Here is a 24,593-nt window from a genome sequence, read left to right as displayed (position 1 = left end):
ATATTCATACAGTGGAAAACTACTCAGCAATAAAAAAGAGTGAACTACATATGCACAGCGTATGTTGAGTGAAAGAAATCAGAAACAAAAGAGCGTTACTATGTGACTTCATTTATATGAATTCAAGAATGTGGAAGATTAATCAACAGTGATGGATATCAGAATAGCAGTGTCATCTGCTGGCAGACATCCTTCCTAGGAAAGGGTACTAAGAACTTTTGAGGTATTGGAAATGTACATTTTAATCCAGCCATACTTAAATGGGTGTAAAAGTGTATAAAATACATGAAGCTATGCACTTGATATCAACACACTTTACTTGTTCTTGTGCATTAATTTATGCTTCATTGAAATTCTGTATATGTTAAGCAAAATTGGCAGTTACCCTCCTCAAAGCACACAGCCCTGAGAGTCAGAAGAAAACCACCACTCTTTAAAGAGCCACATCTTCTGTGTTCCTTATGCCATTCTGAAAATAGGTAAGGACAGCTTCCAGATGTGTGATAATAACCCAATAAAAGAAAATTAAGACCAATCTCACATATGAATATCAAAGCAAATGGAACTAAATAAAAAATTATGGAAAATTATCCAGAATGCTGTGATAAAGTACTGGCTATGCCAGAAATGTAAAAAGTAGTTATTTGAAAAGAAATCAATACATTTCAACATAATAATAGATCAAATGAGGAAAAGCATACAGTATTTCTCTAGATCTGTGTCTCCTGTAGATATATACCATGGGCCACAAATATAAATCTACATTTTCTAGTAGCCATATTTTCAAAAAGAAAACTGATAAAACAAATTTTAACAATATATTTGTATTCTACCCAATATATTTGAAATATTATTTTTGCATAACCAACATAAAATTTATAAATGAGATAGTGCACTTTGTTGCAATAAGTGTTTGCTATCTCATTCATATTTTACTGTCCTGGTCCATTTCAATTTAGACACTAAATTTTCACTGGAAAGGCTTAATCTTTACTTATGTATAATGAAATGTATAGTTGAAAAGTAGGCTTCTATATTTATTTATTTAGAAGTTAGGTTCCAAACATACTTCAATATTACCAAAAGCTGAATTATCAATTTTAAAATTTAGTTCAGTTCAAATTAAATTAAAAAATTCAGCTCCAATCACAGTAGCCACTCTTCAGCAGCTCACCAGCCAGCAGCAAGAGGTGGCAGCTAGCTTATGGGACAGCCGGGTTCTGGGTAATGAGAGGGAATTGGGAAAAATGGTCTAAGTCTCCATCCACCACTCAAAGCAGTCCTTTTCAGAGGCAAGCAGTGTTAACCTAGGGAACCAACCCCAACAAGGAGAGACTTCCCACTGACTTTTCCCTTTTGAATTTTCTTACTAAGTTAATTATAAAAAGAAAACAAATAAATAATCACTTGAAATTTTTTTCTTACACAATTTTAACAGAGTTAAAAAATTTTTTGAGACAGAGTCTTGCTGTATAGCACTCATTCTCCTTGAATAGACAATCCTCCTTCCTCAGCCTTGAGCGCTGGGGTTACAGGTGTGCACCGCAATGGCTGGCTCCACTTAAAATTCTTTACTTTAAAATCTTCCTCAAGAATAAAATACATTACAGGAGGCTCACACCTGTAATGCCAGCTAGTCTGGAGGCAGAGATTGACGGGATCAAGGTTCGAAGCTAGCCTGGGCAAAAAGTTAGAGAGACCCCATCTTAAACAATAAAACTGGGCACAGTGGTGTACCTGTCACCCCTGGTATGCAGGAAGTCAGAATAGGAAGATCACGGTTCAGTCCAGTCCAGGCATAAATGTGGAACCCTATTTGAAAAATAACTAAAGCAAAACGATCTGGGGCCATGGCTCAAGTGGTAAAACACCTGCCTAGCAAGTGCAAGGTTCTGAGATCAAACTTCAGTACCACCAAAAAAAGAAGAAAATACATTTTCCTAATTATAGTTATTTTTAGTCAATACTATCTCACTTTTCAATGAATGATTCTTTAGTTAGGCTGCACAGAAATCTAAATTTACTTCTGTAATCATTAAAGTCAACTATGGAATCAACTGAAGCTCATTTGAACTGGTTCACTAAGTGAACCTCCCGTGCCACTCTGAGTTATAAGCCATAAAAAGAACTGTTTCTTAAGTTTATTAAGAGGAACTAACTTTATATTACTTTCAGACCATGTCGACGTTCAGCTTAAAGATGTTTGGTTTTCTTTTTTTTTTTAAACGGCTTTAACAAGAATCACATGACTATTCAGTCTTTTCTTCAGCAAACTCTTCCTGGAGGCCAAGGTCAAGGTCACGGTGGGAACAGGTGAGCATCGGTACAAGCTCTGCAGGTGGGAAATGCCAACTTCACAGAAAAGTGCTCTGTGGGAACGCCTGTATTTGGCAAAACTTGAAGAGGTGAAACAAAAATAAAATCCAAGGCTGATTTGGTAAAACCTAACCTTAATTATTTTGTATCTTTACTTGGAAGAGATTTGCAAAGGGCTGGAGTAATTCCTACTGCTGTAGTTTTGATCTGGAATGTCCCCAAAGGCCAATGTGCTGAAGGCTTGGTCCCCAGCCTCTGCCACTCTTGGGAGGTGATGGACACCTTAAGAAGTGGCCTAGAGAAAGGTTTGGGGTTATGGCTTGCCACCAGTGGGGTTGGACCCCAATCTCTTCCTTTTGCTGTTGGGTTTCCTGGCTGCCACAAGGTGAATGGCTTCATTCCACTTTATGCTGCCTGCATGACATGCTGCCTTGTCACAGTGTCCCCAACCCCAGGGGCCAATCAGCCAGGAACTGAACTTCCAAAACTGTGAGCCAAAATAAGTCTTTTATATTTATAAGGTGATTACCTGGGGTATTTATCAGAGTAACAGAAAGCTGACTATCATACCCAAGGTAGGTTCATTTGAATTTTGTGCAAAATAATTGACTAGATTGAAATGCATATGACCACAAAGTTTCCTTTTGGGATGATGGAAATGTTTTGACATTCGATTGTGCGTATGGTTGCATAACTTGAATTTACTAAGTCATTGAACTGTGTATTTAAAATAAATGAATTTAATTTATACGAATTATAACTCACTAAATCTGTTGAGCAAATAACAGATTTACTCCATAATATTGATTCTTGTGGATACAGTTAAAGGTACAGATACAGGTGAACAGGCACAGGTATAGATACCATAACAAAGAGGTAATAATAAAAACAATTTTCTGATTATTTACTATATATTAAGTACTTATTTACATTACATATAATGGCAACAACTTTCAATACAGACATTATTGGCTGGGTGGCTCACACCTGTAATCCCAGCTACTCAAGAGACAGAGATCTAAAGGATCACTGTTGGAGGTCAGTCAGGGCAAAAAGTTAGCAAGGCCCCAACTTAACAAACAGGCTGAGCATGATGGGGAGTCTGTAATCCCTACTACATGGAAGGCATAAGTAGGAGGAATGTGGTCTGAGATGGGTCCGGGCAAAAGGCAAGACCCTATCCAAAAGTATAACTAAAGCAAAAAAAAAAAAAAAGACTGGGGTCATGGCTTATGTGGCAGAGCATCTGCCTAGCAAGAGCAAGGTCCTGAGTTCAAAACCCCCAATATCACCCCCCAGAAAAGCTCATTTTATAAACAAAAGAACTGCAGCTCAGAGATATGAAAGACTTTGGCAAGTTGTAACAGCCAGTGGCAGGGCTGAGATTTGAGCTTGAGTAATCGAGACCTGTACTTAACTGGGTCCATCTTACTGTTCTATCATGAGAATACCTCAGATAATCTAGTCCGAGAAGCCAGAACCAGAGTTTCCCAATGCTCTGTGCAGCCATGAAATTCCAGCTGGTGTCTGAAGGAAGGAGAGGGGGAGACAAACATGACAGCCATGAGGAAGGCCAACGTCTTTGCCTCCGTGCACAGCTGCATTTCCAGCTCCTTCAGCTACCTGCATCCCTTCCTGGCTTGGATCCACACACCACACCTGCCTTGTCCCTGTTCACTCCAATCCCAGCCTTCAGATGACACCCTCCAGCCTCCACTGTTTCCCTACAGTCACCCCAGCGGTTACGTAGTTTTGGTACTGGGAGTGAGTTCTCCAAAATGGTCACCTTTTCCATCAGTCAAAGGTAATAAATATATGTGATAGTTGACTTGATTTGATTTGATTTGAGACAAGGTCTCACTGTGTAGTCCAAGCTGGCCACAAACTCGTGATCCTCCTGCTGCCTCTGCCTCCCAAGTGTGTGCCACCATGCCTGGCTCTGATCATTAATTTTAAATGATGGGAAGAGTTTGAAGGCAGTAGTGCACAAGAGAGTTGGACCACCTTTTCCCAGAAGGTGGTTCAAAGAGTCAGCAGCACCACGAAGCCCTGCTCTGGCCTCCCTGCCCCAAGGGCCCCTCCTCTTGAAGTAAGAACTGAGCCAAGCTCCTGGCAGTAGTCTCAATAAAGCCTGTCTGCTTATCCTAAAGCAGGGCTTTGGTTTGCTTTGCTGGGGCCTTTATCAAAAGCGAAGGAAGCCAGCATCTGTGGAAGTTGGAGGAATCACCCTTGCTAAGGCTGATGGGTTCAGGACAGGCAGATGGTCTCCCTGTCTAGAAATGAGGGGAAGTCTGCATAGTACAGACTTAAGGGCCTCGCCACTAAAATCATTCTCTCTCTCTCTCCGGTTCTTTCTCTCTTTCTCTCTCTCTAACACACACACACACACACACACACACACACACACACACACACGTCCCCTCACTTTCAGACCAAGCCAACTATACTGTAATTTATAACACTCTGGAAACATGGAGGAAGAGTCCCAAGGTTGGGCTCAGAACTGGCTCTTTGGACCCTGGCCAGCAAAGGATCCCTTTGAGCTCCTTGGAGATCCCTCGAGAGCTACATGTCAGCACCTCTGGCGTTCGAACTCCCTCCTCCTTTTCTTGCCCCCTGCTTCATGACTTGCTCCCTTGCAAGGTACCAATTTAGTAATCAGCTGCACTAATTTAATTAAATCCTAGGAAGTGATGGAGGGGGAGTCCTCACATGGCTTCTTTTCTAACGCAAGACTAAATGCCCTCAAAGACAGTTCTTAATGCAGCAATCTCACTCCTTCATGGTTTAATCATCTGTTTCCCTCACCTGACACTAAAACAGCTCTTTGATTAAAGGTCACTCTTGGATATTAATAAATAAAACTGCTTCCATTGCCTAATGGCAATGGAAAAAAAACTTCATTTCAGGTGGCCAAGTAACTAGGTCAGTATTTTGCGTGACAACCTCCAACTCTCTGACCAAGTGCTTGACTCTTTAGCCAAAACTCAGCTTTAGAAATGGGAAGTGTAAGTATGTAGTGATCCTCTGTGTGCTGGTTCTTTCTGCTGGTACACAGACATCAACAAACATCAAAATGTCAGTAACGCCTACTGTACTGGAAACCATACACTTCTATGCTCCAATGGATCGCTCAGATGGCTTTCTTGCTATATGTAATGGTATAAGGGAAAGTAGCACGTAGCAGTTAAATATGTGAATTAATCCAGTCTTATTGTCTATCGAGTTGAGTGTTCTCCACTTGGTCCCCATGGGCTCCATGCTGAAGGAGGCTGATCCCTGGGAATGCTTCACCCAGCTCCCTGTCTGGCTTGCATCTCAAGGATTCAGACTTCAGAGTCACCTGCAAGAGAGAGAGTTGAGGAGTAAGGACATTTCTTTCTGGCTCCTTCCTGGCTTGACACCAGGTCTCTGGCATGCGCTCTGCTTTCCCATGACCATAACTGCTTTACAAAGGTGGACATGGGTTCACAGGATGGAATGAGAAGTGAGGGTTTTCTATGATGCTGTGGTTTGGATATGATTCTTAGGTCAATTGGAGGCACTGCCTTTGGCAAGGATTAAGGAAGTTCCTGTAAAGCCAGTTAGTACTCTCAGGAGGCTATTATAGAAAAGCAAGACCAGCTCCTTTTTCTCCCATTTTCTGCATGGGAAATGCAGAACTGCATTGAGAAATTTTTCCCCTTTTCCTCATTTCCCCCCATTTTTATCCTGTTATACTAGATTCCTTCCCTAATGAACTTTACTATTACTTTTACTACAAAAAAGAATGTTCACATTATCGTGTGACCATCTCCAAGTGCCATGTTCAGAACATTTTTGTAATCTCGAGTAGAAACTCTGCACTGGTTAAACAAGTCCCCATTCTCCCCTGCCCCCAGCTCCTGGAAGCAGCATTCTACTTTCTGTCTCTATGAAATGGACAAGTCTAGGACCTCATATGAGCAGAATCATGCAAGATTTCTGCTGCTGGGCCTTCAGCACTCACTTGTCTTCAAAGTTCAGCCATACTGTAGTATGTATCAGAACTTCCTCCTTTTCAAGGGTGACTAATATTCCATCAGATGTATATTACCACAATTTGTTTATCCATTCACCCATCAATGGACCTTTGGGTCATTTTCATCTTTGGCTATTCTGAATAATGCTGCTATGAATGTTGGTGTACAAATATCTTACTTTCAATTCTTTGGGGTATATATCTTGAATTGGAATTACTAGATCATTTATAATTCTGTTTAATTATTTGAGTAACTGCCACGTCACAGTGCGGCTTCTAACACAAGCATCCCACATCCAGAAAGTCATTCTAAGGAAATAAAAGATGTATCTGAAATTATTTGCCAGGATAACAGCTTAATATTCAATTTAATAACAATTTAATATTTAAAATCTCCAGTGATATTTGTATTCGTCTGTTGATACATAATGTGTATTGTATATTTTGTGTATATATATATATATGTACAAAAGCTTGATACATTTTAAACAATATGTATATATATATTAAAAGTTCTGAGTGATATTTCAAATATAATTGGTAAAGAATTGGCAACTTGTGAAGACATTTTTAAAGTCAATCCTTTTTTTTTTTGGCAGCACTGGGGTTTTAACTCATGGCCTCACACTTGCTGGGCAGGTACTCTTACCGTTTAAGCCGCTCTATCAGCCCGCAAAGTCAGTGAAGTATCAGCAAAGCAGTAACACATCTTGGATATTGTTGAGGCAAAATCATTGGCAAAATGGACCACAAATCAGCCATATTCTTGATTTATCTTCAGAATGTGATATTTTTCAGCATCTTACCATATGTGTAGTACGGAATTTAGCTAATCTTTTCCCCCAGTCCCTGGGAGGTAACTTCTAGACCCTTGGAATTTTCAGTGACTGAACTTTCTTTGCTAGTCCTTCTTGGTAGGCCATGGGGCCACACCTGATAGCTTATGCTAACAAGGTGATTGATGGTGGGCCTCTTGATACCTCATGCTGGACACATGACTTGGGATGTGGGTTGGCCACGTCAGGAAGACCAACCATGTGATCAGGAGGTTGGATCTTTGAGCTGCATGACATCAGCCTGACCTTTGGGGAGACTGAACCACATGGGTAATGATTCATGAGGAGACACATCTGGATGCCAAGGGTAGCTCAGGGTAGCTTCCCTGGTGCTTTCCAACTTACGGTGGTTCTGCGTACCAATGGTCAACTTTGTGATGGTGTGAAAACAATACACATTCATAGAAACCAGGCTTTAAATTTCAAGTTTTGCTCTCTTCCCATACTAGTGACATGTGACCTGATACTCTCCTGGTGCTTGCTGGGCAGTGGCTGCAAGTGAGTATCCCAGACAGCCACACAATCATGAGGGAAGCAACTGGCACTCTGCCGTGTGCCACGTGGCTAAGCCAGGATGGTTGGTTAGTTTATGTGCGTTAGATGCATTGTCAGCTTATGCTATTTTCAGTTTATGGTGGACTTATTAGATGTAAACCTGACCTACATCAAGGAGCACATGTACTCTGTCCAAACGGTCACACACCTCTATGCTCGGTGGAAGAGGGGTAATGCATCCCTGAGGATGAGGGAAGCTTGGCCCTGGGAACCCTTCCAGACCACAGTCCATGCATCTCTTTCCTTGGCTAGTTCTAACTTGTGCCTTTTTGTTATACTAAAACGGCAATTACAAGCGTAGAGCTCTTGGGAGTTCTGTGAGTTGTTCTCATGAATTAGCAAACCTGAGGGAATCCATGAGGACCCCAAAATTGCAGCTAGCTGGTCACAACATGAGGGCAGCTTTGAGGATCCCCAAACTGTGACTGAAGTGAGGGTAATCGGGTGGAAGGCTATAGGCCTGTGAAGTTTGGTGTTATTCCAAGTGAGATAGAAATGCTAGTAACTGATTTAATCAGTACTATTGAAATATCTCACATTACCCCATGAAGATGTACAATTGTGGTATGATAATTGAAAATAAAAAATTAAATTAAAAAAGAGTCAGGCACACTAGCTCTTGTGGGTAAAGATAGAATATGATGAAGTATCACCTGGGATTATGCTATGTTTCATGGCCAAAGAAAAATTAGCTGACTGGTCCAATTTAATCATATAAACCCAGCCAAGCATAGTGGCACAAACATATAATCCCAGTACTTGGGAGGTCAAGGCAGGAGGATTGCGAGCTCAAAGCCACCCAGGGCTACATAGTGAAACCTTGTCTCAAATAAACAAAATAGCAATAATAATATAATAGCAAGCATGCATGTGAACTCTTTAAACATAGAGAGCTTCCTCAGGTTGGCCCTGAGGGAAGTCAGAAGATGCAACTGGTAAGAAAGGTGCACTGTGTTTGATTTGAAGATGGACTGGGTGGCATCCATCCTCCAAGAGGAGGACCAGAGAGAGTGGCTTCTAAGAGCTGAAAGTGACCTTTACCCAGCATCCAGCATGGAAAGGGGACCTTCATCCTACAGCCCATGGCACTGAATTCTGCCAATGAGCTGAGTGAATCTGAAAGCAGCTTCCCCCTAGTTTCTAGGTAGGCGCCCAGCCTGGCTGACACCTCAGTTTCAGCCTTTGAGCCCCTAACTGGAGAACCATATTCAGACTTAGGACCTACAGAACTTGAGTTAATAACTGAATATTATTTTCAGCTACTAGATTTGTAATCACTTGTAGCCCAGCAAGAAGAAAAACACTAATACAATAACTTACTCTCTGAAGGGGTCTTATCTGTAAAACAGAGACACTAACACCACGTGGCATCATTGTGTGGTATAAATGAGACAATGTGGGAAAACTGTGGATCACAGGGGGTTAAAGAAAACTGTGAAGTATTTTCGCTGACATGACTGATCACGTACTTGACCTGTGTCCAGCTGGCTGGGCACCTTCATTTTTTCCAATCAAGAGTGGGGCAGTGTGAGATTATAACTAAGGTGGGAGCTGAGAGGACAGTGGCCAGGTCAGAAGTCTTTGTAATCCATACTCAAAACCATACAGGCCAGACCAAACCTCTCATGTCCATTTTTCAAAGGCAAACAGTTCTAGGCTTTTGAGACTGAGTTCGCCTTAGAGGGTTGGATTGTTGGAGAGTATACTGTTCTCAAAGGTTTTGTCTTCTCTCCGCCAAATGTGAGAAGATGGTCTTGTCCCTTGCATTTCAATTATCTGGGTCAGAGTTGATTTTTCATGGTCACTTACTTCCTGTGTTCTGTTGGTATCACTGCCAAAATACCAGCTTTCTGCCATCACCAGGGCTTCCTGTACCTCACTCCAAGCCTTCCTGGGTTACTAACTCTTTCTCTTTGTCCTCGGGTGTTGGGAAATCGTTCCACTGAACTTAGGACTCTAGCAATTTTTCTGTTACACTTTCCACAGTATCTAAGCCCATCTGTAGACAAGTTTTGACCAGTTGCACGTAATAGGAAAGAAGGCGCATTGTCAGCATTAGATTCTTGAGACAAGCAAGGACCAACACTCATGCTTTCTTCAAGCAGATTCTTTTTTCCAAAAAAAGAATCAAGATTTTTTGAAAAGGAATTCATTATATTCTAGTCCATAACCTAATTTGGAAAACAATAGCATACAGTAATGACTTCCAAAATAAAATTGTTTTTATACTTGTTTCAAAAAAGCAGAGGATGTCTTTAGGATTTTTCCATTAATTGAAACAGATAATAACACCAGTAGGAAATGCACATCTGACTCTGACTACATCTCTATATGTGTAAAACTATCTATCTCTTCCTTTGCCTACATAAATGCTGTATTTGATAATAATGTCAGAATCTGAAGTGAAAACATATTATGAGTTTGACCTTATTAGTAGGGAAGGTCATGCTTTCTGCTTCATTTTATTCATTCATTTAAATATGCACATTTTTTTCATTTTTGTTAGAATATATTTGTTGTACAGGGAGACTTATTGTGACAATTCCAAATGGGCTTATATTGTACATTGGTTAGATTACCCCCACCATCTCCTCCCCACAACCCCTTCCCCACCCCACTTAAAGCAATTGCAAGAGGTTTCTTTGTTCTATTTCATATAAGTGTATGAAGCCCATCAATCATATACCCTCACCTTAATCTCTTCCATTCACCCTCCCCCCTCCCACGAGTACCCCCACTCACACTGTATCTATTGTACAGTCCTGTCCTTCATTTTTAATTCCAAAGTCCAAAGGGATTTCTCAATCTATACTTCACTTCGGTCCCTTCAACCCCTTCCATTACTCTCCCTTACCCCTTTACCTCCCACCCCATTTCAGTACATCTCATTACGTCTTCTACTGCACAGATGCAATGTGCTTCGAGATTGCTGATGCTCTGTCATTCTCTTTTCCTCTCCCTCCTCCCTTGAGTGCACTATTACAAACATATTCTACATATAAATGTGTGTGTGTGGTCATGCTTGTTTTTGTGTATACAATTATCTTTTGGATCTCGCTCCATCACATTGTCTTTCTGAACCTGGCTTATTTTACTTAATATCACATCCTTCAATTCCAACCCATTTACCATCAAACCACATAGTTTCATTCTTCTTTGTGGTTGAATAAAACTCCATTGTGTGTGCTGGAGCTCTACCCAGCAAGTGTGAGGACCCAAGTTCAAACCCCAGTGTCACCAAAAATAAAAAAGAAACATACTCCAAGAAGTGAAAGATAGCTATTTCTATTTTCCATTTTCAGTGTGCCAGCTTCTACTCTGTGTTGCAGGATAGTTACACAGTTCTACGCATCACATTCTCACACCATATGATCTAAAAGCTGGACAGAAGACACCAGCTGCTTTTCTAAAACTTAGGAAACCCAGGTCAAGGCCTCTTACCAATGGAACTACCATTCAAAACTTTGAAGCAAATTTTGACAGGTCAAACTCATCCAGAGTAACTCAACTGCATGCCAGAACAAACCAAAGCACTATCAGAAGAAAAAGAACAAAACCTGGCACAGAAGAAAATAAAACACCCAATGATTGTGTTAGAAAAACACCAGGCATGCAAACAAAAAGGAAAACATGACTTATAACAGAATCAATCAATAGAAATAGATTCAGAAGTGACAAAGCAGCAAGGATATATAAAAAAATGATTCATGTATTCAAAAAAGTGGAGGGGGAATGAATGTGATGAAAAGATAAATGAAAGACATAAAAAGACCCAAGAGGAATTTCTAGCAATGAAAACTGCTTTATCTAAAACCCATAGTATACTTGGAATTGATTTTAAGAAGATTAAATAGTGCAGTAGAAAAGCTCAATTAACTTACAGGCAGAGCTACAGAAACTTTACACAAGTAAGAACTGAGAGAAAAGGACTGAAGGTCACAGACAGAGTATCAGTAACCTCCAAGATAACATCAAGCTGTGCAGCACACGTCATTTGAGACCTAGAAGAAAAACAAATTTAGGGAGAATATATAAATATTTGAAGAAATAATGACTCTAATTTTTCCAATCAGATGAAAATTATACACAAATCTAAGACTCTCAATGAGCACCACACAAATTTATAAAAAAGAAAAGCACATCAAGATACATCATAATGAACTTTTCTAAACCAACAATAAAGAAAATTTTAAAAGCAAGAAGAAAAGTAAGATATATTACACACAGAGGAACAAAAAATTATAGAAAATATTCAATTATGGAAAATATTCAAATCAGAAGACAATAGAAAACATCCTTAAAGTATTGAGATAAAACAGCTGACAGTCTTGGGATAGAATGCTATTCCCAAGGAAATCATCTTTCAATAGTAAAAATGAACAAATTTACCAGAAAACACAAGCTGAGAAAATTTATCACCAGGAAATCTGCAAGACAAGATGTGGTAAACGAAACTCTCCAGGCAAGATGAACATGTTAAGAGAAGTAAGCCACTCCCACAGAAACAAGTGTCACATATTTTCTCTTATTGTAGAAGTTAAGGGGAAGCAAAACAAAAAGACAGAAACAGAGGTGTGATATGATGAACGTGCTCGCTATGCAGGCAGAGAATACCATGATGAAGCCCCTTAGCTATGTATAATTCAGTATATGCCAATAAGAAAGAAATTCTCCCAGAGGAAAAAAATTAAACTAGATGAAAATTTAGATTTGTGCAACAAAAATTGTAACACCAAATACAGAAAAATTCTGAGTAAAATAAAATACTTTGTTTTAAAATTTATTTAAAAGATATTTGTTTAAAGCAAAAAACAAACATGTATTTGAGGTTTATGATATGTATATAGGAAAGATTTTTGTATTGTAAATCTTAGAGCAATAACTTAAGCCAATGTTAGAGATAAAATGGAACAATAAACTATTTTTTAATCCAAGAGAGGTCAGAAAAAGAGGAACAAAGAATTGATTGGACAAATAGAAAAGAAGCAGGAAGGTGAAAGGATTCAGTTCATCTATGTTGGTAATTACATCATTTGTACATTATACAAATACTCCAAATAAAAGGCAGAGGTCATTAGATGGAATAATCAAGTTAGGTTCAACTGTGCACTGTCTGTGAGAAACTATTGGTAAACACGCAAACGTGGCTGTATAAATGGATCAAATAAGATATGCCATGTAAATATGAATCCAATAGAAAGCAGTAGCATCTATATTCATATTAAACAATGTGGATTTCAGAATAAGAAATATGAGCAGGGATAAAGTGAGACATTTCAAGATAATAAAGCGGTCCGTTCATTAAGAGGACAGAACACCTATTTAGGACTATGTCTATTTTCCTAATAATGAGTTTCAATGTATCTGAAAGAAAACATGACTAAACTGAAAGGAAGTTTGAAAAATCTTCACTCCAGTCAGACATGCCAATGCTCCCTTTTCATAACTACCAAGAATAGTGAGTCAAGATGAGAGATGTGACCACTATCAACAATTTGATCTAATTGCTAATTACTAAATATCCTGCTCGATAACAGAACACATGTTCTCTTAGGAGCACACACGGCTTTCACCAAATTAGGCTGCATCATGGAACATAAACGAGTCTCAGTAATTTTAAAAGAATTGAAGTCATACAAAATATGTTCTCTGAATGCAATGGAACTAAACTCAAAATTAACAACAGAAATCTAGAAAATAACCAAGTATTTGGAAATTAAATGACACACTTCTAAATAGCTCAAGGACAAAAACTAAATCAAAACAGATCAGAACATGTGGGCTACTTGTAAACAGTGCTTAAGTTGAAATTTATTGCTAAAAGATTATGCCAGAAAAGAACACTCTTGAGAATTAATAACCTAGCTGTCTGCCTAAGGAAACTAGAAAAGAAAAACAAATTAAACCAAGGTAAGCAGAGAATGAGAATATTATCAAAGCAGAAATCAGTGCGAGAGAAAGCAGTGAAACAGTAGAGAAAAATCAATGAGACCCAAGGCAGTTTCCCTGAAAACAGCAATGAACTTGTAAAACCTTTAGGCAGACTGATCGGAAAACCGAGAGAGAAAATAAAGTATTACTACCACAAATGAGAAGAGGCCATATTCGTGGAGAAACTACCAATGTTAACATGATAATAAGAAAACTAATGTGAAACACTTTTATGAGAAAAATTCAGAACTTTTAAATCAAGTGAACAAATTCCCTACAAGGCATCCCTATGGAAGAAATAGATAACCTCCATTACTCTGCACTAATAATGAAACTTAAAGTGTAAAACCTTCTCACTGGGAAAACTGCTCATATGACTTCACTGGTGAATTAGACCAAACATTTAAATGAGAAATAAGAGCATCTTTTTAACACAAAGGCTTCCAGGGTATTACAATTCAGCAGTACCCTGCTACCACAACCATAAAAATACATTGTAATAAATGAACACTTCCAAGTGATATCCCTTAGAAAATGTCAGCAGATTGAATACAGCAATACATTAGATGAATAATGCATCATGAGTAACTGGAGTTTCTCCAAGGAATCTAAGATCAGTTTAACACATTGGAAGACTTTAAAAAGAAGATTTATGTGATTACCTTGATAAATAGAGTAAAAGCTGATGCACAACTGATCCACTCCATGGATCCTCAAGTTCCTTGTGTAGAATGTTAAGAATATTTGCATATGACCTACAAACATACTCCCAAATACTTTAAATCAGCTCTAGATGACTTATAATACCTCACAAAGTACAAATTAGACGTAAATAGTTGCTTTACTGTGTGTTTGGGTAATAATGGCCAGAAAAAAATGTCCTGTACATGTTCAGCAGACAAATTTGTTTTTCACAAATATTTTCAATCTATGGATGTTTGAGTGCATGGTTACAGATGGCCGATTATATGTGAGAATAATTGATGATGATGAATAAAAGCAGGGCAGTGGTTTCCAGAAGGTGTGGGGGTACTGACTTCAAATATATATAAAACATTAAAATGTTTGAGGAAAAAGCTTGTTATCATGAATGTGGGTTGGTTAAATAACCTTTGTCAAACTTATCAAATCAGACACTTAAAATTGCTCAGTTTTCTGTTTTATAAGATAAACCTCAATAATGCTGATTACAAAAAAAAAAAAAATTGGGTCCAGAGTCTGTATCTAAGCCAGTCCTGGGCCAATGGAATGGAATCACCTGACCAACTTCAGTCCATCCAGAATTTCTCCCTGGGTGGGAAAGCACTCCGCCTTCCCTCAAGTACAGTCCATCTGAACTTGGATTAAATGAGAGTTTGTTACCAAGAAGGTAGGTGGCAAGGGGGGGCATAGTCTGAGGGTATGGTTCAAACGGTAGTGCAGCTGCCTAGCTAGCAAGTGTGAGGCCCTGAATTCAAACCCCAGTACAATTTAAAAAAAAAAAAAAAGGAAAATGGGTTGCACCAGCATTGTGTCTTCTGCTCATGGCCATACCTATTCAGACTTTGGAGAACACAAATGCCCTTATTAAAATTAATGCTATATTATAATTTCATAATTAAAATCCAACTTTTTATGACTTATAATTACCTATTGAACCATTGCTGATAACCAGAACTGAGTGGAAGGTTAATGAGAAATATTAATGCAATATTCAATTGCAGGCTGCATACCAAACAAATCCTCTAGCACCAAGGGCGCCAACTCACAAGAGTAGACGAAGTTGTGACATTGCTACCAGCACATGTGGTGTGTGACCTTCCTTAAACTTCCCCTTCCCTCCTTTCCATATGGGTTATTTTATTTTCATCCTTGGCTATGTGACTTGCCCTTCTGGCCTTGAAGAAAGGACTTTCTTGGCCTGACTCTCAGAGAGGAAAGACATGCTGCTTTGCTCCTGAAGTGTTTATTTTTCCCCCAGTCCATATGCTTTGCTTCCTTCTCTGATGTCTGTGCTGAAATTGAAGAAGTCTGCCTGATACCAATGGTTCTCATTACAATGGGCCTCAGATGTTCCCTGGTTTCTATCTAGATTTTCGTACTGTGGCTTTTAAAGGGTGAGTTACAGAGCTATGCGTAACTTCTCTTCTGCCACTCCTGATGCTTTAGTGGTACTTGTTAAAGAGTTTAGGCATAAGTGAGCTGATATCTGGTAGACACTCATCAGAACAGCTGCCATTTAAGAGAGATAACCTAACAGAACAATGATCAGGGCCTTCTCTGAGATTCTTTAGCCCTAAAAACCTTAGGAATGTAAGTAATCAGAAAACAAACAAGCCTGGCCTCATTATCTGCCTCTTCCCTTCATGAGTGCCCTCCCTGAGCTAGTAAACATGTAGCTTTGCCCTGGGCTTAGAAGGTGACTCTGAGAATCGAACTGAATAGTGCTGGGTCTTGGAAACTGTATCTAAAATATTGCCCATTCTGCCAGTAATTGAGATAATAAATTCATTCTTGAATTTATCTACACTTAAATGCTGCAGATAGATGCTTTCTTTTTATTAGAAAAGGAAAACTATGTAGCCATTAGCACTTTTTCATTTTAGCTTTAGTTGTCAGAAGACATAAAAGCTAAACTTAGCACAGAATCATAATGATAAGTGTAGCTTTTAAAATGGTCTCCATCCGAGCCCTGGGCAAGTGGTCAGAGATAAGGTGACTCCAGTCACTTCTTTCTTAAAGCTCTCTCCTGCCCCTAGAAAAGCTCATTCTACTCCTTGAATTGCTTGGGCTTTGTCTCAGGCCAGGCATGGGGAACCCCTGGAGTAGGAGAAAAAGAACCTCCCCAGCCTAACACAGACAGAGCTTCCTAGCTTGGGGGCCCTCCAGAGAGCACAACTGCTTTCTACCACGCATTGCAGATTTATTCTCATTCTTGTTATTTTGGATATTTTGTCTTAATTCTAATAATTTCATGTCTACTTCTCAGTCTGTTAGCTCCTTTTGGTTCTGGTGGGCTATTGTGTTTTAGCTCCAGGCATCCCAATTGTGGGTCCCCCCAAATCACCTACCGCCTTACCCTGCAGTTGACTGCAGACAGGTGAATGAACCCAGGAAGGCGTCAGAAAATCACGCAGCTGAACCTGTCCAACCACCAACTCACAGACTCAACTTAAGGGAAAATAACAAGTGTTACTGTCGTCACTACATTTGGGGCGCTTTGTGACATAGCAAAAACTGACAACTGAGTGCCATGGTTTGAATATGGCTTACCCTTTCCAAAACTCAATGGAAAAACTTGATTGTCATTGTGGTGGTGGTGAGAGGTGGCACCATGAAGAGGTGACTAATTAGTTCACTAAGAAGGGTTGATGTCTTTCTCATGGGAGAGGTTCATTCTTGAAAGATTGGGTTGTTAGGAAGCGAGGGCACCCTGTGTATTTTGTCTGCTCTCTGTGTTCTTCCATGAACAGATACGGTGCTCCCCAACTTCCAGCTAGCACCATGAGCCCAAATAAACCTTCCCTTTATAAATTACCCCACCTCGTGTTTTCTGTTATAGCAATATAAGATAGACTATGACACTGATACAACTTTTGCTTTTTTTTTTTTTTTGAGAAAGGATCTCACTATGTAACCCAGCTGTCCTCAAACTTGCAATCCTCCTGCCTCCTCCTTCTGATGCTGGGGTTACAGGCATGCATCGCCATGCCCAGCACTTTTAGCTGTGCAACTTGAGCAAGTTAGTTAACCTCTTCAAGTCTCTATGGTTTTACCCATAACATGAGGATAACATCTACCTTGCACATGAGGGCTGCAGCAACTGGCATCGTAAATGCTCAAATACATGTCAATCATCCTCTCTGGGTTCTCTGATGTTCTGAGCCTGACCATTCTTTCCTCCTCTGTCCTTTCTCCTTCCTTCTGAGTTTCCTGATCCAGCTCTCACCTTCATACCAGGAGCCCTTTAATGAAAGCTTCTACCACATTCCAGAGCAGAGTGCCTTGCCGCAGCCTCCCTTCATGAGCACGCAGGGAAGAATGAACTCTTGCTCTGGCCTCAATCGCCATCTGTCTTGAATTTCCAGCTGTTGTTCTAACATGGCCACCTGGCTATCTGGGAAAATCTAAATCACAACAATCAAGCTGAGCTCATGATTTTCTCTCCCGTCCGCTCACCTTCCTATCTAATTTTTTCCATTCTCAGGAAGAAAAATGTAAATCCTCAATTTCCTTTATCATCTGTACCCAATTAGTGACCAGTGTAAGATAGCATCATTCTGTCTTCATTCCTGCTGTCACTCATCTCTTAATCCTCCCGCCACGTCCCACATTAATGGAACAATAACCCACCTTTGACTTCTTTTGATTCCACTCTGTCTGCTCCAATGCTGCAGACAGATTTTCCATTTTGTTTCTCTGCTTTAGAATTTATCATCCTTTTGCAGTGACTCTGCTTTAAGCTCAAATTCCTCACCTGGGGTTTCTTCCCACACTGGTAGCATCATTGTAGTATCTAAACCTATTTTCCACTTGTCAGTCCTTGCTCTATTCACAAGGGTCTTTTCTTAGTCCAGCATCTCCCCCAACAGATTCTGAGGCAAAAATTAAACTGCTGATGCTGTACTGGAATTGCAAATCCTGACAACAAAGAAGAAAGGAGCAAAGAAGAGGTAGGAAGCAGCTTTGTGCCCTGAGAATGCTTCATGATGAGACCTGAAGAAACCCCAGGGGGCTGGGCAGGCATGGCCACATGTTGGACTTCTCCCGGTGGCTATCGGGGAAACTGGGCCTGACACAGCCATTTGGTGAAGAGTCTAGACTTCTTCTTAGGGGTCAAAATTCTTCCCTCACCTCTGGGTTCATGATCTGTTCTAATTGGCTCTGATCAGTTGCTACTTGGAGTACTTACGTAAGAACTTACTTAGGTGAGTAGGTGTGTGTGTTTCAGCCAAGCTGAGCATTTTGGGGAAGGGGAGAAACTCCACAGCCCTCAGGAAAAGGCCTGATGGATGCCTCAGTATGGGTCTGCTTGGTCCAGTCCTTAGGATTTGGCCAGTCGATTTGTGTCCCAGACAGTCTCACTTCCAGTGGTACCTCTGTGTCCTTGCTCTTGCTATTCCCGTTTAGATTTCACCTTTCCAAATTACAGTTATTCCTGGTATCCACAGTAGGTCAGTTCCAGGACCGCCACCACCACCTGTGGATACCAATGTCCACCATGCCCAAGTCCCTCACAAAGAATGGCTCAGTTTTTGCCTGGAACTGCCACTCAGTCTCCCATGTCCTTAAAATCATCTCTGGATGACTTATAATGCCTAATACAGTGCAAATACCATGTACACAGTTACCATACTGAATTTAGGGAATCACAACAAGAAAAACCATTTGTACCTGTTCAGTACAGGTGCAAACATCTGCCTAACTACTCAGTGCACTGACATCTGTGGCTGTTGGAACATGCTGATCTGAGACTGGCAGATAGAGAGCACCAACAGCATTCCTACCCTCCAGTGATTAGAGTTAGTTTCACTCCTTCGCCAAGCTCTACCTGACCTTGAATAGAAGATGGGCACTATTTTGGTTTTTTCCAGCATCACTCTCCTCCTACTAGCTCTCTGCTCTCTGGAGAGAATTCCCCATCATGTAAAGCCTCACTTCTCTCTTTCTCACCTCCCATTCCTCCTATGAAGAGGAGGGGTTCATGCTTCTCTTACACCCACCTTATGCTCACCATGTGAGCTCAGCCAATTGGTGACTGGTTCCCCAAGCTTTGAACCTTGAGCAAGTGAAACAAAGATGCCAGGAACATCTGAAGGTCAGACAGCTCCCACCACTGCTGTCTGCTTCAGCCATTCTGTTTTTAGCTGGTGACCTTGGCTGTGGATTCTGTCGCTTAGCATCTGTAAATCTTTTGGTTCCTGTGTGTTTTCTAAGCCTTATCCTCCAGGTTCCTGTGGATTCCATGAACCCTATCTCCTTGACACAGACTTGCTTTTGTTTAAAGTGGCCAGAGTCAGTGTTCACTGTAACGCAGAACTCTTTATACTTTGTAGGTTACATTACATCTGCCCTTGGGATTTTTTATAGCATTTGGAGATAATTTATGTAACATGGCCTGAAACATAGCAACACACAACTACAACCAATAATATTATTGTCAAGTTTCAGACACTCAGGAAGTGATGACAGCAAAACAAGGAGTGTGAGTTCCTTTGTAATGGGGAACATATGCTAATGAAATCAACAGGACAGTCACAACAGTATTGTTACAACAGAGATTGCATAACAAAGTATGTTGGTGGCACAGAGGAGCAAGTGGTCCCTGAGTTCTGGAGGAATCAGAAGGGTGCCTATGGGAGGAGATGTTTGGTTTGGGTGGGAAGGGATAACTAGGAATCCAAAGGTGGAGAAAGAAGGTTTGGACAACACAGAGATGCAACTGGGCTCTGAAAGAATGTGCTTGCTCTGTGGGAAAGTGAACCCTTTAGAACAGGTAGAGTGCCAGGCAATTCTAGAGGTCTGCTTAATGACTGTGAGCAGGCAGTGAAGTGGCACAGGTCAGCATGATTCTCTAACCATATTCAATCACCATGATCAGTCCTGGGATGCATGGAGTTAGTGGTTTAAGCAGAATAAATGAGACAATGGATGTAAAGTACTATTTTAAGATTCAATATATGACAGCTGTTACTATTTCTGTCATTAGAGGTAGTAGCTACTACTTTCTAGGAAGAGATGTTATTCACATTTTACAGAAGAGGGACACTGAAGCTCAGAGAAGACAAATGACCTTTCTAAAAATCAAACAAATACATTTTAGAGATACAATTTTGCTCTGTTGTGTGACATTCCAGTATCCCATGCTGCTTCTCAAGATTAAATACTTCTGTATTCTTTAAAATCATTTTGATAAAAGAATGCTGTCTATTCAGCCAATAAATCCTTAGCAGTGCCTTCTAACATTTGAATATTGTCTTTGCCATTGGACCAATGCCAGGTTTGTAGGTTATTTCACTCTAGGTTTGCCTCTTGACATAAGGGTTAGCGCAAAAGTGGCAAAAAGCTCTCAAAGAACCAGAAGTGGAGAATACCCTAGAATATTTACATCCATCAGGAATTAATGGAGAACTTAATAAAGTAGCATAATGTCCTGATAATGTGCATCTTCTCCAAAAGCACAGCAGATCAAAATGACACATGACAAGCAACGATGAGGTATCTTCATGAATGTATACCTTGACATTTCAGATAATTGGTGTTCAGGTACAAATTTATCATGTACTGCTCCCATTGAAAGCTTTGATTTCCCAGTCTAACTTTCCTGTTGAAGGATTTTATTGTTCCAGACACCCAGCAGGCAGGGATGTCCTGCAGAGTCCAGGGGACAAATGCTGTTTTCATGTCCCTATGAACAGCTGTCTTCTACCTCCTCCAATTTGGCTTCCTCTTCCTCTATAAAAGAAAAACATACTCGCCAACTTCCCTAATGACCAATTCTATGCCAAAATTTTTTCTTAAAAAATCATTTTAGTTTTTAATACAGCTAGCAGATATTTTACTGCAACCTCTGTGCATTGCTTGGCTTTGGAGGAAATGCTGTTTCTCAGTTTCCCTCTCTCCAGGCATAAACAAAGAGGCAGATTGGATAGTTTGTATCCTTGCACGCGTCCAAATGCCTTTCAAAACTCTGTGCTGCCCAATCTGCCGACCTGTATTAGTGCCGCGTCCCACAGTCTTTCGTCCTTCGGTCTCGGTCTCGCGTCCCTCGGTCTCGAGTCCCACGGTCTTGCGTCCCACAGTTGTCTCACGGCCGTGCCCCACCTTGCTTCCCAGTCTTGGTGATGTTGAGCACACAATGGAGGAAAGCAACTACTGAATGCTTACTTGATACTGGGAATTATGCTAAGAAATTTATGTTCATTATGGCCTTCCTCTCTCACTTTTTGGTCTTGTTTTTATTCCCATGTTAGAGGTGAGGAAACTGAAGTCAAGAAATGAAATAATTTTTTAAAGACCAATCAATCAAGTGTATGTGGGAGCTGGTATTTGTGATAGGCAGGCTGATTCCTGAAAGTTTTTACCTTTTTTTTTTTGTGTGTGTGGTACTGGGGCTTGAACTCAGGGCCTACACCTTGAGCCACTCCACCAGCCCTTTTTTATGGAGGGTTTTTTCGAGATAGGATCTCGTGTGGAACTATTTGCCCAGGCTGGATTTGAACCACTATCCTCCTGAGTAACTAAGATAACAGGCATGAGCCACTGGTGCCCGGTTTACCATATTTTTTCTTGTGTGAAATTCTTGTTACATTCTAATTTTTTTTTTACATTATGTACTGGAAACTCAGATATGTAAATATGAAATACTGTAAACCCAGTAAGAGAGAATTAAACATCAGAAAGCAGATGGTCCAACATTCTTCATGATAATTAATAGAAGGTAGATATGTTAATATCAATAAAAGGTGTATTAGGATCCAACTTCAATTGACGCAAACCCAACCTGAGTTAGTTAAGTAAAACCCAACCTGAGATAGCTAAACAAAGAGGAAAGTTCACTGGCATTTGGACATAGGAAGAGTTGAAAAACCAAGATGGTACTGACGTTTAGTAATCTTGTCTTAAACAAAAGCCCAGTTAATGACTGATTGTCCAAGCTAGAGAGGGTGGTGGCCTGGGTGGGAGTAGGGTGTGGTAGTAGATTCTTGTTGTACAAATTGGGTATTCTTCTGCTGACCACAGAGCCATGTTAAGGCAATTGTCAGAAAGTATGTGGATGTGTGGTTAGACCAACCCATTGATGTCCAGTACAATGGAGAAGCTCAGAAATACCTTTAGGGACCATTCTCTAAGAGAGTTTGTCAAAGGCAAGGCCTGAATGCAATGGTGAAAAGGGTCCTCATTGGGTAAGGCAGTTGTGGGGCAGGCAGGACAGAGGCCTCCAAATACTAATCTTATTTGTACTTGTGCAGCTCTGCACTCTACAAATAAATGGTAACAATGGGATTTTGAAGGATTTCAAAACAACATAAAACAAAATGTGTGAGGCAAAGAAAAGCCATGGACACCCAGATAAAGAAATAGTGAAATGAGGACCTAATATAGGAATCAAAATTAATTTAAAGGGAAGAAATTCAGTATGAATGAGAAAGAAGCATTCAACTCAGGCTTGGATAAAATTCAGCTTCGATGTGCATTTTCTTTTGAAACTGAATCTTGTAGAGTAGTTACTTCATTATTTAATTAATACATTTCTGTTTTTAATTTTAAGTAAATCATCTGCTAGAGAATCTTTGTTTTACTTTTGTTACTTGCACAGGGAGAGCTGGTCATTAAAGTATGGTATATGGTAGATAAGGCTAGGTGGCCTTTACAAGGGACTCCAAAACACAAAACTTAGTTGGCATTTCATTTCTTTCAGCTGTAATGCAGTCCAGACAGAAGGCGGCTCTTTTTCACAAATTTAGCACCTTCCTTTCATCTCCTTTCCCACCCTCCAGGACTGTTCCCTAGCTGTGGTGGTGGAGCTAAAGGCAAAGTCACACCTGACTTTCAGACGCTGAGAAGAAGAGAGGCAGTGTCTAGAGCAAGCTAGCCATTTTCAGCCCATGTGAGCTGGACTTCTGTGTCCTCACGAATCATAAACCTTATTCTACTCTTTTCATTATGAACAGGCTAGCCCACTCCCCTGGCATTGTAGGTAATGGAGATATTTTCCAAACATGCTAAAGAATGGAAACATTTGTACTGTAAGGTTTGATAACACATAGAACTGTGACATTTTCACCCACGTTTTCCAATTTGTTCATAATCTTGACTTCTGAAATTCTCGTTTTGCTGAAATCTTTCTGCTTTATTTTGAACGGTGATAAATTTTAACTTGTCACTTTGGGTGCTTCCTATTTTCTCCCCAAATGTGCTGACTGCCAGTTGCCCTTGAAATGACAAGCTTGTCTTCCCTGACTGTGGTTCAAAGACAAGTCTAACTGATTTCTGAAAACCTGGGTCATGGGGGAACTGAACTCTTTTCAATTCCTCCTTTTTGCCTTTGATCTCATCCCCTCCATGATTTCAGCGTGGTGGAGGACTTCTGATTAGAAATCAGATCTGGGCTGAGTTCCGGACTGGACATTTGCTAACACTGGGACCTTAAGCCCCTGAGGTCACTGAAGAAGAGGAACATCTGCCCAACATACAGAATTGTGAAAGTCACATGATGTAATGTATATGAGTACACTAAGAGATGCTTAAGATACTTGTAGCTAATGTGTAAGTGTGGGTGCATGCACAGTTATTTCAGAGCAGAAACACATAATTCTATATCTTAATACGTGAATGCTGAAACCTTGTACTGAATCTTTTATTTAATTAATAGTTAAGAATCACTAAGCGAATTTTACTGAGCAAGTGTTTAGGGATGTGTGCTTAGAAAAACTGAAATTGTTGGAGCTGTCATATTGATTCACACAACTGAGATAAAATTATTTCCCTATCATGCAAAAAAAAAAGACAAAATAGCTTAGGATAAGAGGCTTATTATCTTGCATGTTTATAGAGTAAAAACTGTGGGAACTGCAAAAGGCAACGAATACTTTTGCTAGAAAAAAATAAAAATTCTTTATCAAGGACCAAAGAAGAACAAAAAACATTGAAACCTTTCTGTCGTAGTTAATAAAATCCTAGCGACTCTTTTGGCCTCCACAGGCAAAGTGGAAAACAAGTTATAACTCATTTTCAGAACAAACGCCACCTCCTTTGCTGCAAGCAGCCAGGACCGCGGTCCCGCGAGCCCGGGTGGCAGCGGGCTCGGCCAGGTCTGTGCTGGGGCGCGTGGGGCCAGTCTGGCGCGGGGCTCGTGGCCTGGGTGTAGAGCGCCGCGGGAAGTCAGGGTCAACAGGGCGGACACTTTCTGGGAATCCAGGGGACTTTGGAGACTCAGCAGCAGGGCTCCGCTCCCCAGCGGGTTTTTCCGCACA

General features: G+C 40.4%; 1 long non-coding RNA gene across 1 annotated transcript in view; it reads right to left on the bottom strand.

Moving 5' to 3' along the window:
- Positions 1-2,958: 2,958 nt before the first annotated feature.
- The window catches only part of LOC141422520 (uncharacterized), a 53,193-nt gene continuing 31,558 nt past the window's right edge, over positions 2,959-24,593 (bottom strand). The window contains exon 4 of the long non-coding RNA XR_012447129.1: positions 2,959-5,659. This is a non-coding gene — a long non-coding RNA (uncharacterized lncRNA). The remainder of the gene's footprint in view (positions 5,660-24,593) is intronic.

The sequence above is a fragment of the Castor canadensis genome, chromosome 4 (assembly GCF_047511655.1).
Source record: "Castor canadensis chromosome 4, mCasCan1.hap1v2, whole genome shotgun sequence".
NCBI lineage: Eukaryota > Metazoa > Chordata > Mammalia > Rodentia > Castoridae > Castor > Castor canadensis.
The sequence above is the reverse complement of the archived record's forward strand: the minus strand, read 5'-3'. Positions and strand labels throughout refer to the sequence as shown.